The sequence below is a fragment of the Canis aureus genome, chromosome 16 (assembly GCF_053574225.1).
Source record: "Canis aureus isolate CA01 chromosome 16, VMU_Caureus_v.1.0, whole genome shotgun sequence".
In the NCBI taxonomy this organism is placed as follows: Eukaryota; Metazoa; Chordata; class Mammalia; order Carnivora; family Canidae; genus Canis; species Canis aureus.
This window is the reverse complement of record NC_135626.1, coordinates 40,577,012-40,591,405: the sequence shown is the minus strand read 5'-3', so window position 1 is coordinate 40,591,405 and position 14,394 is coordinate 40,577,012. Positions and strand designations below refer to the sequence as shown.

The window sequence follows — 14,394 nt, the reverse complement described above, 5'->3', positions numbered from 1 at the left end:
ATAAATGGATGTGCCCCAGGACCTTCAGGGAACTCACATGCTATGCCCTCACCTTGTGTCCAGTGGCTGCCACTGCTCACCTGGCTAGATCTGACTCTCTCCTCTTTGGCCTCTGTCTGTGAGGCCCTGAATCTCAGTGTCCTTCATGGCCTGTTGCCTCCTCTTGCTTTTTGATTTTCCTCTTCTTTTAGCTTCTTTCTCTTCAGGGCTCTGTCTGGTTCTCTGGTCCTGTCTGGGTTTCTCTCCATTTCCTTGTGCCTCTGTCCTCCCTTTGCGATGCAATGGGGTGGAGGAGGAGCTTTGGAGCTTTCCCAGGATGGGCAAAGGCCACCCAAGGGAGTGGCAGAGGGAAGGGTGTCAAAGTTGGGTTGGGGGCAGAGGTGATTGTGGTCTTGGCTCTGGATAACACAACTACCCGGAAATGTCAAATTTGGGGTTTCTTTTTGTTTTCAGTCCCCTGCTTTGGTCTCTGCTATTTCCCACCACAAAGCACTCTGGTGGTTTTAGGGGCCCAGACTATAGAGGAGAAAACTGAGGCCTATGGGATAGGGTTCAGGAAGATCAGAAATTGCTTAGGGTCCCAGGCTGGCCTCTGTTAATTGCCCCTCATTTCCAATTCCAAGACACACCATTACATGGAGAGTGAGAAAGGATTTTAAAAAATCATATGGGGGGCAACCTCGGTGGCCCAGCGGTTTAGCGCTGCCTTCAGCCCGGGGCATGGTCCTGAAGACACAGGATCAAGTCCCACGTCAGGCTCCCTGCATGGAGCCTGCTTCTCCCTCTGCTTGTGTCTCTGCCTGTGTGTGTGTGTGTGTGTCTCATGAATAAATAAATAAAATCTTAAAAAAATCATATGAGACTACATCCCCCAAAAGAAGACAGACCATAAAATATTATTAGGAGCAGTAATAATCCCTAGCCTAGTTTGCAGTTAGCATATGACATACATAGCCTGACTGAATCATGGCACATTGGTATACAAACGTCATCCTACCCTTTAACTCAACTGATCCTTGTGACAACCTTGAAGGTAGGCAGAGCCCCCTTCATCCACTTTGGTTACTCCAGGAAGGAGAGCTGTCCACAGGTGTCTGGCCAGTTAGTATACAGCTGGATCCAGTTAGTATATACTAGGATCCCAGTAGCCCAGCCCATGTGCAGGTCTCCGTAGAGCCTTCCTGACATCCCCCAACCCCAGCACACACCCACAGAGGGAAGACATCTCCTCTGGCTGGGCTAGCCCATAACTGTTCTGTTGCACAGCACATGGCACATCCATCTCCACACCACTCCGTGCCCCTGCTCTGTTGACCTGTGCGTTCTATGAAGGTGGGTTTGAATTTACAGAGGAAGGGAAGAATCATCCCAAGTCCCATTTCCAGCCTGCCCTTGGAAACCAGGTTAGCCTAGAAGGCTGTGCTCATGCCCCTTCCCTGGAAAGAACAGATTGAGGTCACCTTGACCTAACCGTCCCTGGCGGGTGGGAAGGGCTGGCAGAGGGAGGTGGTATAGAGATGTCTTTGTTTCCTCTGCTCCAAGTCCCTTCTTCAAGGAGAGTTCGTTTGGGAGCCAGAGGGCAGAGGGGAGGCGGGGTGGGGGTGAAGAGCCTTCCCAAGAAAGCTGGAGGCATTCCAGGAAGTATCTCTGCTGGCAGAGAGAGAATTGAAGCCCTTGGGCTTATCCATTCTGCTTTCCCCCACCTTGCCTCTGCTGGATTGTCGACCTCCTCTCTAAACTCTTGGAAGGGGAGCCATAGGCCCACATTCAGCCTATCCTGCACCCCCAGGATCACTGTCCCTTTCTCTCCCCAGATTCCCTCCCTATCCTGGTACCTACCTGTAGGAACACTGCCCCATTCTAGTCCCTGAAGAATGTCCTTCATTCTTCTTAGGGGAAGCAGGACTTACGGAAGGGGTGTGTGTGCAGTCAGTAATTCTGCGTGAATTGGGGGGAGGGGAGGAAGCTGCTGGGTCCTGGGTGAAGCCTGTCTGCCCTTCCTGCCTCTGTCCCTTGTCCTCCACCACTCTTCAGGGAAGTCAGTTTACAGTGAAGTTACCAAGAGAACACAAGGCCATCCTGCCTGAGGCACAGTGACTATCTCCTGTTTCTGGGAATAGGGGCGGGAGGGGTTCAGGACCCATGGGGGGGAGGGAACACCTGCCTCTCTTCCTTTGTCCAGCTGCCCTATCCACCTGCCCAGGGAGAGCCACCTATGGGATGAGGAGGTGAGAGGGAAAATGTCTGTGCTCAGCACACATTTCCCGCCAGTTAGGAGAACAGGGAGGAGCTCATCTTTGCTCTTCCTTTTCAGGGCAGGGGTTAGATCCTGCTGCCTGCGGGGTGGAGAGAGGACAGGTGGCCCCCAAGTGGGACTGCCAACTGTCCTAAGCAGCCCTGCCTCGAATCTGGCTCTCATCCTCTCCCACGAAGACTACCAGGTCCCTCTACTCACTCATTTCTTCTCCTTCCAGACCAACAAGAAATCTTTTGTGCCTCAGCCAGCCAAGTACCCTACCTCAAGCCTTCAGTGGGGTGTGTGGGAGAAGACCGTGCCTCTCCTTGCTTGCCACCCCCACGGCTTGGCCATTCTCTTTTGTTACGACTAGAGGGGGTTCCTTTCTCCCTGTCTGTTTTTCATTGTTCCCTGGGTCATTATGTTACAAACCCAACCACAACTTTGCTGCCGTTCCCCTGCTCCCAGCCTCCGAAGGTGGCTCCCCAGCACAGGGCAAGTGGTAGATGTAAAGCCAAAATGAAGATGAGGCCAATGCTCCGTTCCCTCCCCACTGGCTACTGGCCTGCTCTTCATTGGCTACTGGGATCCACCGACTCCTGGGCCTTCCCTTTACTCTTTCTTAAGCCATGCAGTCTCCCCAGTGCCCTGGCCTCTCTCACTCCAAGCTTTTGCCCCCTTCATTCCACCTCCCTGCAATACCATTCCTCCCTTGGCCACCTGGTAACATCCTGCTCATCTTTCATGGGGTCAGTGTGATGTAGAGAAAAATACAAAGGCTTTGGAGTCCTAAGGACCTGGTACAAAGCCTGGCTCTGCTGTGTGACTTTGGGCAGCTGAGTTTGCCTTTCTGGGCTGAGCTACCTCCTTCGTAAAAGGAAAACAGTGAGACCCATCTCCTAGGATTGCTCTGAAGATTCAGTCACAGTGACTAGCATATGATAGATGTTCAGGGACCCTGGCCAGTAGAGGTAGGCATTTTCTCCTGGGCCTCCTGTAGCTCTCAATCCTGTACTGAGGCCACTATTTCTGGCTCTTCACTAGTTGCTGAAAGGCTATGTTCCACTGCTTGGTTCATGATAGAGGCTTCATAGGTATTTGTTGGCCTTTTTTTTTTTTTTGGCTTAATGAAGGTCCCTCAAAAAGGAGAGGGATTCCCCATGCTCCAACACTTCAGGGGGTCCCTTGCACTGATACAGACCTCTGTTTCCCTTTCACACATCCTGACCCACAGCATCCAGAAGGCTCTCTCTGCCACCCTGGCCTTTGCCTGCTCTAGTGCTACTGACTTGCTTTCCTGCCATGCAGCAGCAGCAGCAGCAGCAGCCTCATCTTTGCCTGAAGCTGGGCTGACTTTTGAATTCTTAATCCAATTCTCCAAGCCAGGAAGATACTGCCTGAGGTGACACTCTGCTCCTTCCTCTGTGTCAATTTTGTCCTCCCTGGATACCACCACATTGCCCTAGGGCTCTGAGTGGAGAGGGCACTGTGACACTGTCCCAGGAGGCAGGTGGCTTTCCAGAGAGCCATTCCTTTAGTTCTGGCTGGAAGGGAGCCCAAGTAAGTGAGGCACACAAGAGCAAGACAGAGAGTGTGTGAGAATTCCCGTGTGAGTCCTGCAAGGACCTGCACATCCATCCTTCACATCCCATCTCCCCACCCTCACCTCACTGCCACGCCACCTACTCCCGGCCCAGCAAGCTGCCTGGGGTTGGGCTGAGGGAAAGAAAGAGTAAATACACATTTATTAAGTGCCTTCTGTAAGCCAGGCATGATGCTTGGCTACTTTCACAAATATTGTCTCTCCATTTTTTCTTTTTAAAAAAAGTTTATTTATGTTTTATTTTTAAAAAAGATTTTATTTATTTATTCATGAAAAACACAGAGAGAAAGAGGCAGAGACACAGACAGAGGGAGAAACAGGCTCCCTGCGGGGAGTCGATGCAGGACTTGATTCCAGGACCCTGAGATCACCCAGGTGCCCCTAATGTTTTATTATTAATAATAAATATGTAATCTCTACACCCAACATGGGGCTCGAACTTGTGACCCCAAGGTCAAGGGGTCACATGCTCTTCCGACTGAGCCAGCCAGGTGTCCTTTCCTAATGTTTTAATAGGTAGTACAGCACATGGCAAAAACTCAGAAGATTCCAGGGTGCCTGGGTGGCTCAGTTGGTTAAGCGGCTGCCTTTGGTTCAGGTCATGATCCCAGGGTCCTGGGATTGAGCTGCGCATCAGGCTCCCTGCTCAGCGAGAGGCCCCACCCAAGCATGCTTGCATGCTTTCTCTCAAATCAATAATTAAAATCTAAAAAAAAACAAAAAAACAAAAAAACCTCATAAGATTCAAAATGGTGAAGAATTAATTTTCCACCTTTCCTGTCCCCCAGATCCCTTTTTCAGAAGCAACCACAATTACTCGGGTCTTGTGTGCATCCCGGAAAGATTCTATGTATTTATAAGCCTATACTTTACTTCCCATGACTCACACATAAGGGGAAACTGAGGCCCTGAGAGAATTGAAGTAAGGTAACACAGCTGGTAAGTTGGCAGAATTGGGATTTGGAACCAGATCTAATTGAAAAACTCAGCTCTTTTCACCACCCACGCTCTGGCATTGACAAAGCCTCTCCTGAACCACCGGCTGTGACAAATCTCCATTCTAAGGCCCTAGAGATCTGGAGATCTGCCTTGCTGTCTGTTGAGTGTCCAATGCCTGTATTGACTTAATAAGGAGGAATCACTCCCCTATGAAAGAAGATAATTTCCTGCCAGGGTCCTTCCTTGGCTTCTGTCCCCAAGAATAGCCTGATTCCCAGGGTTCAGAGCATTCTGGAGAGGGAAGCCACATGAGCATAAGTTTCTGACTAGAGGGGATTGTGGTTGTGGTTTCAATGATGTTTCCAGAAAATGGTCTCATGTTCTCCCTGTGGCTGGGCAGGGCTGAGGGAGTTGTGAAGCAGGGAGCTGTTCTCTCTTCTCCATGGCAGCCACATGTGTGTTCTTGAGAGCAGGGGAAAGATGCTGGAGTCAGTCCCTGGGTGAGAGTAGGTTGCATGTATGCACAACGGCTGCCCACCAGAATTCCAGGCTCTCCTCAAGCCTTTTTCTCTCCTGGGTCAGGATAGGGTCAGCTAAGAGATGACCAACTCTCTCTCCAGTGGGTGTCAGTGCGTCTGTAGGTATGTGTCTGGGAAATTTCTATGTGGGCTCTCTGTAGGGCTTTCTGGATCGTAGCTTCCCGTTCAGTTTCTTTCTCGGATTCCTTCTGTGTTATGTCCCAGTTCTGTGTGCCCTCCATCTAGGGAACTACATCCCTGAGGCCCAAGAGAAGAGGGTCTCACCTTATCTGAATTGACAAGTAGGGAGAGGTAGGTGTTAGACCTTCCTTCCTGTCTTAGGTTGACAACATTCTTGTTTTGCTGAGGTAGTCACCCAGAACATTCCGTCTTTCGTGTCTGTGCACACAGCCAGCCAGATCTAGCTTGATTCATAGTGGTCAGTCAGACATGTGCTGTGAGACACAAGAATAAAGGTGTACCTACCCCACCCTCATGTGCTGTGAGACACAAGAATAAAGGTGTACCTACCCCACCCTCCAGGACATTCTAACTAGCACCCTGTAGCCGTCACTTAGCAGCAGCCAAGGCAGCTGGACAGAATTCTAGACCTCACTAGTCCTAGGAAGAGGGGTGCAAATCTTTGCTGTTAATAGCTCTATAGTGCCTAAGTCTTTCAAAGTCCTATACATGTATTATCTCACTTAATTCCACAACAATGCTACAAGGTAGGTCCTATGACCATCACCACATGACAATGAGGAAATCTAGGCCAAAAACTTGCTCAAGCAGTTGACAGCAAGTCTGGTTTTAGATTCTTTGCTCTTAATTACTACACAGTCCTCCTGATTTCCATTTCTATTCTTAGAGTATAGGGTTTGTTCCTCAAATATTTATTGGGTGTCTGCTCTGGGCTGGGCATGGGATGGACTTAAATGGGATATTGTGTGCTGTCAGGGGTAGAGAGATACATAAACAAGACATTGTCCTTCAACACAAGAGGTGCCACGATCAAGGCATGAACATCATGTGATGGGAGACAGGGAGAGGGAAGTTCTCACTGCCTAGACAGAGGGCAGACATCTAGAGGGCAGGACCACATTCCAGGCAAAGGGAACAGCATGTGTGCAGATGGGAAAACTTACAAGGAGAAATATGGTATACTCAAGTGCCAAAACATCTTGCACAGGGACCATCAGAGGGGTGCCAGAGAGCTCAGAGCTGGTGTTTCCGTCCAGCTTCCTGCTCCAGCCTGTCCTGCTCTAACCTCCAGGTGCCCCGCACCTACTCTGGGCAAAGCACTGTGCCAGGTGTTGGCCCAAAGTGTGGGATAGAAGCAGTTGCCTAGGTGGGGGTGGGGGGGAGGGAGGACTTTGTGATCAGCTACAGACACAAAGATCTTTGTGGTTGGTGCCATTCTGGAGGTAAAGGGAAGGCTGCTGGGAAGAGCTGCCAAAGGAGGTTTATGGGAGAAGTTGGGGCCTTGCAGATCTCGATCATCTCTTGACATGAAGATTTTTCAGACTGTGAGGAAGGAAAGCTCGGTGTCTCTGTGTAGGGTCCTCCTTCTGCCCCTGCAGCTAGGTTTCTGGAGATCTGACACGTCTTGCTTTGGTGCTGGCCCTTGGAGGGTTGCCAGGGAAACGGTTGGCCAGCTCCAGAGATATAGCCAGAAGAGAGGAGAGTGGGTGACTCAGGCTCACAGGACACCACACCCCCTCCCCATTACACGGAAGAGGCTCTCAGAGACCCCTTTCCTCTGGATCTTACAGAGGCGATCGTGTTTATTCTTCCCTTTCTTGGTAGAGCAGTCCTTCCCTCCCCGCAGCTCTGACTGGTGGGAGCTAGCAAGAGTCCCCAGGGAGGGAAATGGTGTCAGACGCCCCCCCCCCCCCCCATTCACTCTGGAACAGTGGACGCATCCAGTTGGCCTGGGCGAGTGTAAACTCCTGCTGTGCCCATTCAGGCTTTCCGCCCGGGTGGTAAGCAGGCAGCCCTGGCTGAAACGCCCTCCAGGGAGCAAACCCGGGATAATTATTGATGGGGCAGCGGTGGACTTCTGACCTGGGCCTGGGAGGGACAGGCCCCGGAACGCGGGCCTCGGCCCGGGGGAAGGGCGGGTGGCGGGCCGCGGAGGGGGGCCAGTCGACGCGACCCCAAGAGTCGGCGGCGGGCGCTGCTCGCGGTGGTCGAGCGACCCAAACAAAGCAGCATGTGCTGGCGGCCCAGTGGGACCCGGCTCGGGGCCCGGGAGGGGCGCCTCTCGCAGCGGCGACAAGGGGCCGCGCGCGGCGCCCGCCCCTCCCCCACGCCGGCGCGCCGGGGGGTTCCGGGTCCCTCCCCGGCGGCCGCGGCCCGGGTGCGAGGGGCCACGGGGCTCACGAGCGCGCGCCGGGCGGAACCAGGAAGCGGCGCGCGCTGGCGCGGGGCGCGCTCGGGCCGCGGTGCGCGAGCGGCGCGCGCGCCCCCGCGGGCCCCGGCGTGAGGAGACACGGCGGCCGGAGCCGTCACCCCGGGCGGGGACCCTGCGCAGGCGGCTACGCGCGGCGGCCCGGCCGAGGGAAGCAGCGAGCGGGCGGGCGGCGGCGGCGGCGGCGGCTGGCGCCCGGAGGGCCGACGAGGTAGGAGCTGCTGGGCGAGCGCTGGGCTCGGGGCCGGGGAGCGAGGCCGGGGAGCCTGCACGGGCGGGGCCCCGCGCCCTGGCCGCCCAGACGCCCGCAGGGCCGCGCCGCCGCCGCCATCGCTCCCCGGGCCGCGGGGGCTGCGCGCCGGGGTCGGGGGCGCGGGGGGCGCGGGGGCACGCGAGGGGCGTCGTGCCGAGGCGGGGGCGGGCGGAGGGGGTCGAGCGGGGGGGCGGTGCGGGCGCGCGTGCCGGGGTGGGCGTGTGAAGGGCCCGGCGCCGACCCCTGCCGGCGGAGGGGGCTGCTGGCGTCCACCCCGCGCCTCCCGGTTGCGGTGCCAGGCAGCCCCTGGCGGCTCCTTGCCTTGCCTCCTGTTTCAAAAGGGGGATCTGCGACTCCCGGGGTGGGATGAGCCCGGGGGTGCCCGGTGGGGTGAGGAGGTGTTAGGCAAGCCTCAAGGAACAGTGCCTTATAAGGAGTCAAGACAACAAATACGAACGTTTCGATCCGGCTCTGGGGTCCGGGATCCCACATCAGGACCCGCCAGGCCCCGGCTGGTGAGTGTGGCAGCGGGATGCGGCATGCTTTGTGTTTTTTTTTTTTTTCTTTCTTTCTTTCTTTCTTTCTTTCTTTCTTTCTTTTCTTTCTTTTCTTTCTTTTCTTTCTTTTCTTTCTTTTCTTTCTTTCTTTTCTTCTTCTTTTTTTTTTTGCTAGCCAGGGATAGTAAAAAAAAAAAAAAAAAGCCCTGGTGTCGGGGGTAGATATGGAGAGTCGGAAGGCAAGTCGTGGTGTCACAAAAGCTGGTCTGAGGCTAAAGGAATCTGGCACGATGGTCAGGCTGATCAAAGAAGAGAAAAGAACTTGTGTGGAGCAAGAGGCGTTTGCAAACACTTGTAGCTAGCAGTGATGGAAAAGGCAAAGAAGAAAAACAAGTGCCAGCTTTTAGGAAGATGGGATTAATGAAAACCACAAGAATGTGAAAGGCAGAAACAGAAGGCATCCTTCCCAGTTCTTGTTCTTGTCCCTCGTGAGCCTGTCAGACCTTTGTATCAGATAAATAGTACTAAAAGTGGGTCATAGAATGTTGGAGCTGGAAAGGACCCTGGGATTATGCTACATTCTCTTATTGTACAAATGAGGAAATTGAGGTCCCAGGTAGATGGAGTAAGTGGCCTGCTCTGTTGTCGCAGCTGTTCAGTCCTTCTGGGGCTGAAATGTCGGGTTGAGGACTCTCAGGTCAGTGCTCTGCCCAAAGCACTGTGCAGTAGATATTTACCTAAATACAGTTCCATTAATTGTCGCTGGAATGTCCTCGGGGAATGCCCCTTGGAAGGGCTAGTGTGTCACCAAATTATTAAACAGGTTTATGTCTTTTTTTTTTTTTTTTTTTCCCAGTCTTCAAATGGTGTTTATCATCTACTGGTATCTTAGGTTTCCAAAGTGTTTGGATAGCCGCCTGGGCCATAATAAGCTTTCAGCTGTTGCGTATATTATCTCAGATAATTTTGTTATTGTTCAATGGAGATAGCATAACTTTGCTTTTTTTCTCAACTTTCTTGTTATTTGTTTATATTTATCAGCTAGTAGGAGAGGATGTGTTTTATTTCATGTGCCTTTCATGTTTTTCTAATTTTATTTTGTAACACTGAACATTGGATCAGTTCTGATAATTTCAGATAGTGGAATCCTATTGATTGATTGACTTTTTATCAAGGCTTTGAGTTTTTTGTTTTGGTACCAATTTCCATCTCATGGCAGATTATAGTTGTTAGAATTGATAGTGTAACGGGGAGAAGGGGCTTCTGATTTTAAGAAAAATTTACCATTTGGCAGTTTATGATGTCATGTTTAAGTAAAACACTACACCTTTGGTCAGGTAAGTGTCATCTCGTAGATTACTTGTTTTCCAGAGCCTTTCAGAAGATGAAAATTTCAAGTGCCTGGTTGAGACACAGGGAAGGATTGGAGAGAGCTTTCTTCAAAAAAGCAAAACCTCAGAAAAAAAAAGTTGATTTCTATCACTAGCAGTTTGGTTATTGCATAACTTGGAGCTGAACTACATAAAATCTTTGCTGTATACCCAACTCCATAAATTATCCAGCCTTCTCTCTTGTCCTGGCTTTTTCAGCATTCATGTTTTTGCCAACAGGATATTTTGGATTGTGTTAAGAAATTTAAGGTGGATATATTTCTTCCATGGGTACTTCGTGATATATATGATAGAAAGGGGGGAAAAAGTGCTATCATTGTTTGGAGTGTTACAACATAAATATTTTGGTCAGCACTTCCTATTGTGCCCCAACTTCTCATTTCATCTTCATTTTCTGGCTCTCAATTGATTTTTTTTAAGTGTTATTTACATATGCAGAAACCACATCAAGACTAGTAAAGGGTGCCATTTATTTTTTTATTTATTTTTTTTAAGGGTGCCATTTATTGCTCTTCTGGTACTGATGTCAAGTTTTTCAAGTTATATTAGTGTTAGTATTCAAACTATTTGATTTGTGTTAGGTTTATATTTATGAATGTGCTTGTGGTGGTTCATTTGACTTGTTTTTGTGTAGGTAGGTGATCGAGGTAATCTTATAAAGGGAAGATGTTATAAATAGGTAAATAACATGCAAGATTAGATTGCAAGTTGAAGGTAGAATCAAAGGAAACTTAACTATTCTAGTGCCCTGTAAACATATATGAATCTCAAAAGTGTTCACAGATTTCTGGATATTCTAACTACCAGTGAGACATTTTTGCCTCTCTTGTTAGAGTATAGATTGCCACATTATTCTTACAAAAGGAAGCAAAAACAAAAACCTTCCAGTTTTTATTAATTTGTCTTGAGTATTTGAGTATCTTTTAAAAAGATATCTGACAATTCCAGGTTACTGAGTTCTTCAGAAAAATAATATCCCTTTACTGCACAATAAAGTGTCAGAATACTTTGACTCCGGAACTTAATAAAAATAATGTTGAAAAGTTAGCGCTAAAGTACCAGTGTCCCCAATTTTGTGTAGTGGTTAAAGGAAAAAAATTTTTCTTTAAATCTTAGCTTTGTTAATAGAAGTGTTCTAAAATCGGAAGTATTTTTTCCCCTGCAATGTTGGAAACACAAGTTTTAGGCTTATTTCTGGGAATAAGAAAGTCAGATTTCACAATCTAGTTTCCATTGATCAGACTGTTTTTTTTTTTTTGTACATTTAAATCGTGAGCATCACAGTGATAAAAAACTTTTTTGAAATTGTACTCATTTTTAATTATCCTTATTTTAAGTAGAATATTGACATTGGATCTTTTCTTGTTAATGATGATAATCCCTTGTTACTGAAAAACTTAAGTCAGTTTGGAGATTTTACAATATAAATCTATGCTCTTTTTACTAATCAAAGAGAGGAGTAATTTACAGGTGTTAGATTTCTAGTTGGTTGAATGAGACCCTCACTTTTGATGGTTTCAGGGTTTTAGATGACGTTTATTACTTTTGTTAGTTTTGGACACACCCATGACTTCCTTGGAAGGTATCTTTGAGGTTTGGTTTCCTTTTTTTTTTAATGGTAATATTGGGGTGGGGGTGCTTCCTGTTTGTATTTTCAAAATTAGGTCCACATGTTAACTTTCTGATACTGTCACATTTTAATTTTAAACATATAAAGACAAGAATCAGATGACATGTCGTTTATCTTTGTCCATTGTACTGCTTGCTTCCTGACAGCCTTACTGAGCTCAGCCTGAATACCCAGTTAGGAAGGCAGGGCATTCCTGATTCTTTTCCCAACTGTCTTCAAGGTATAGCAGCCTCAGAAGGACTCTTACAACAAAGGTGCAGTTAACAGAAAAAAGGGGCTATTGGTATCTGTCTTCTTCCAGGTACCTAGATAATGTATAGCACTAAGAGTTGAAATGTGTTCTGTGGAGCCTTGAACATCAGAATTTTAAAGAAGGGTTGCCTGGGGCTTATGTTTATATGGTCTAGAACCCCATGTATTAGAGTGATTATAGCAGGGTGTTTTTTTTTTGTTTGTTTTTTTTTAAGTTGTGAAAGACACAGAGAGAGGCAGAGACCTAGGCAGAGGGAGAAGGCAGGTTCCTTGCAGGGAGCCCAATGCAGAACTCGATCCCCACACCCCAAGGATCAGGCCCTAAGCCAAAGGCAGACACTCAACTGCTTAGCCATCCAGGCATCCCTGACTATAGCAGTTTTTCTGACCTCACTTAAGTCCTACAGAATGTCATGGAGAATTTAAATAAGAACTAGAACAAATTTAGGGTATGGTAGTAGAACTTAGGAGAAATCATCCTCAACTATAAAACTCTTCTTTGACCCTCCTGGGTAATTTTTGTGTGGTATGTCACCTTTAACATAAATATTGGAATATGGGTTATATGGAGCCTTGAAGAGAAGTATATCCTTGAAAGGAATACATACAGTATTGTTTCAGGGATTAAAGCTAGTGGCCTTTTCCTGGCTCTTAACTAACTATATTCTAAGGACTATAATGATGAGATAGACTCCAAATTAAATTGGCATTCAAATATATTTGCAGCTCAGGGGCATTTTATGTCTCCTAAATTTTCTTTTGTATCACATTAGTAAAGTCAATTACCATGTTGCACAGTTATGCATAATGCACTTTGCAGTTGAGCTTAATACAGATTATCTTGACCTCCCAGTCTCCCCTCCTCAATATTCAATAAAGGAGAAGTTATAATTTGTCTCGTACTGGATATTTTCTTTCTTGGATTTATTCATAATAATTACATCCATTATCTATGTATCATAATACTATTAAGATGAAAAACCATATATTGATTGATAAGAACATTTATGTTTTGGAAGCTGGCTTGCAAAATCTACTCCAACATTCACTCTCCATTTATTACTCCATTGCTTTTGGCACTCTTTTTTTAAAAAAAAATGTTTTCCAGATTTATTTTTATTATGTGAAGTATCTCTACATTCAGTGTACTGCTAGTTTTCTGAGGTGCTTGTGCTGACTCATTTTTTTAATTATACTAAGATATAGAGTATGATTTGAGAGCGGCAGTGAGATTCTAAGAAAATATGAAAACTTTCCTTTCTGACTAGTTAGAGAAAGGTTGGGGAAGACAAGGGGAAATACATCAATGAACCAATCAATTATTGTTATTTGTTGGGATTAATTTGATGACTAATATTTTCAATGCCCATCAGGCTAAGTAAAGGGAATTTGGCTTTACCCTGTAATGATAATAGGACAAACCCAAGTATTTTCTAATACTGCTTGTTTTCCCCTGGTTGGGTTTTTTTGTTGTTGTTGTTGTTGTTGTTGCATATGGGAAATCAAGCCAAAGTTACCAGTAACAGCCACATTCATTATTTGTATTAAAAACAACTATTTACCACTCTGGGCTATAGCTCTACCTATCAGGGGCTCATCTGGGAAGATGTTAATAGTTATCTGTATAATTATTCCATCTTTCAAAAAGTGATCAGAAAATTGGTTTAAAAATATTTCAAATTGGGATGCCTGGGTGGCTGCCTTTGACTCAGGGTGTGATCCTAGGGTCCCAGGATCAAGTCTCGCATCAAGCTCCCTGCATGGAGCCTGCCTCTCCCTCTGCCTATGTCTCTACCTCTCTCTCTCTCTGTGTCTCTCATGAATAAATGAATAAAATCTTTTAAAAAAAACTACTTCAAATTATGTCCAAAACCTAAAAGTGGAAAGATAACAAAAATAATACCTAACACTGCCCACTTAAAAGTGTGCCAAGCAATGTTATAAGCTCTTGCCATATTTTAACTTATAATCCTCAAAGGAGAGAGTATCATTTTCAGATGAAAGATGAAGAAATGGCCACAGAGAAGTTAACTTGTCCAAAGTCATATTGCTAGTAATAATGGCAAGACTGGATCTAGACCCAGGACAAGCTGACTCTGTAGGCTGTGTTCCTAACCACTGCACTGCAAACAAGAGCAGGCAACTGCAACTTTGCAATAACATTTGGTGTCTTTAAGGCTTATATTTCTTTATTTGTGCTCCCAAATGGACTTTTGTTTATTTTTAATAGAAAAAAATGTATTTAGAAATTTTTAGTTTATGAATGTGATAAGTATTTTTCCAACTAAAGTATATAATCATGGTAGAAATTATGTTAAAACAGAGAATGTCTTAATTCTGACTATAGATTGTCCTTTGTTGTTCTGCCACTAGCATTATCAGATATATCATAGAAGATCTATAAACTATCTCCTTGGCCTCTTCTTTACAAACAAAAGGATCATTTGCACCAAGTTAACATGTAACATATTTGTTTATTGAAAATGCAAATACCCAGTTCATTTTATTTACAACTTTATTTTGAAGGGATTTGCGACCCTATTCTTGCTGTATTGAAGCTTTTTAGAGTTACTAATTGTGATTTCTAAGAATTTTAATTTGGGGTTTAATTTTTAAGGCAACTGAAGCAATTATTGTGTGTTTAGAGCTATGCAAACGCCAGAAA

The 14,394-nt window shown here is 46.7% G+C and overlaps 1 protein-coding gene across 4 annotated transcripts in view; it reads left to right on the top strand.

The window, feature by feature from the left end:
• The first annotated feature begins 7,771 nt into the window (after positions 1-7,771).
• The window catches only part of STAT5B (signal transducer and activator of transcription 5B), a 69,461-nt gene continuing 62,838 nt past the window's right edge, over positions 7,772-14,394 (top strand). For 3 of the 4 annotated variants that reach the window (XM_077853278.1, XM_077853274.1, XM_077853279.1), the window contains exon 1: positions 7,772-7,917. The gene's annotated coding sequence lies outside the window, so the exon portion shown is untranslated. Of the gene's footprint in view, positions 7,918-8,223; positions 8,475-14,394 lie in introns of those variants that run through there. The other variant, XM_077853275.1, reaches the window with a different exon arrangement.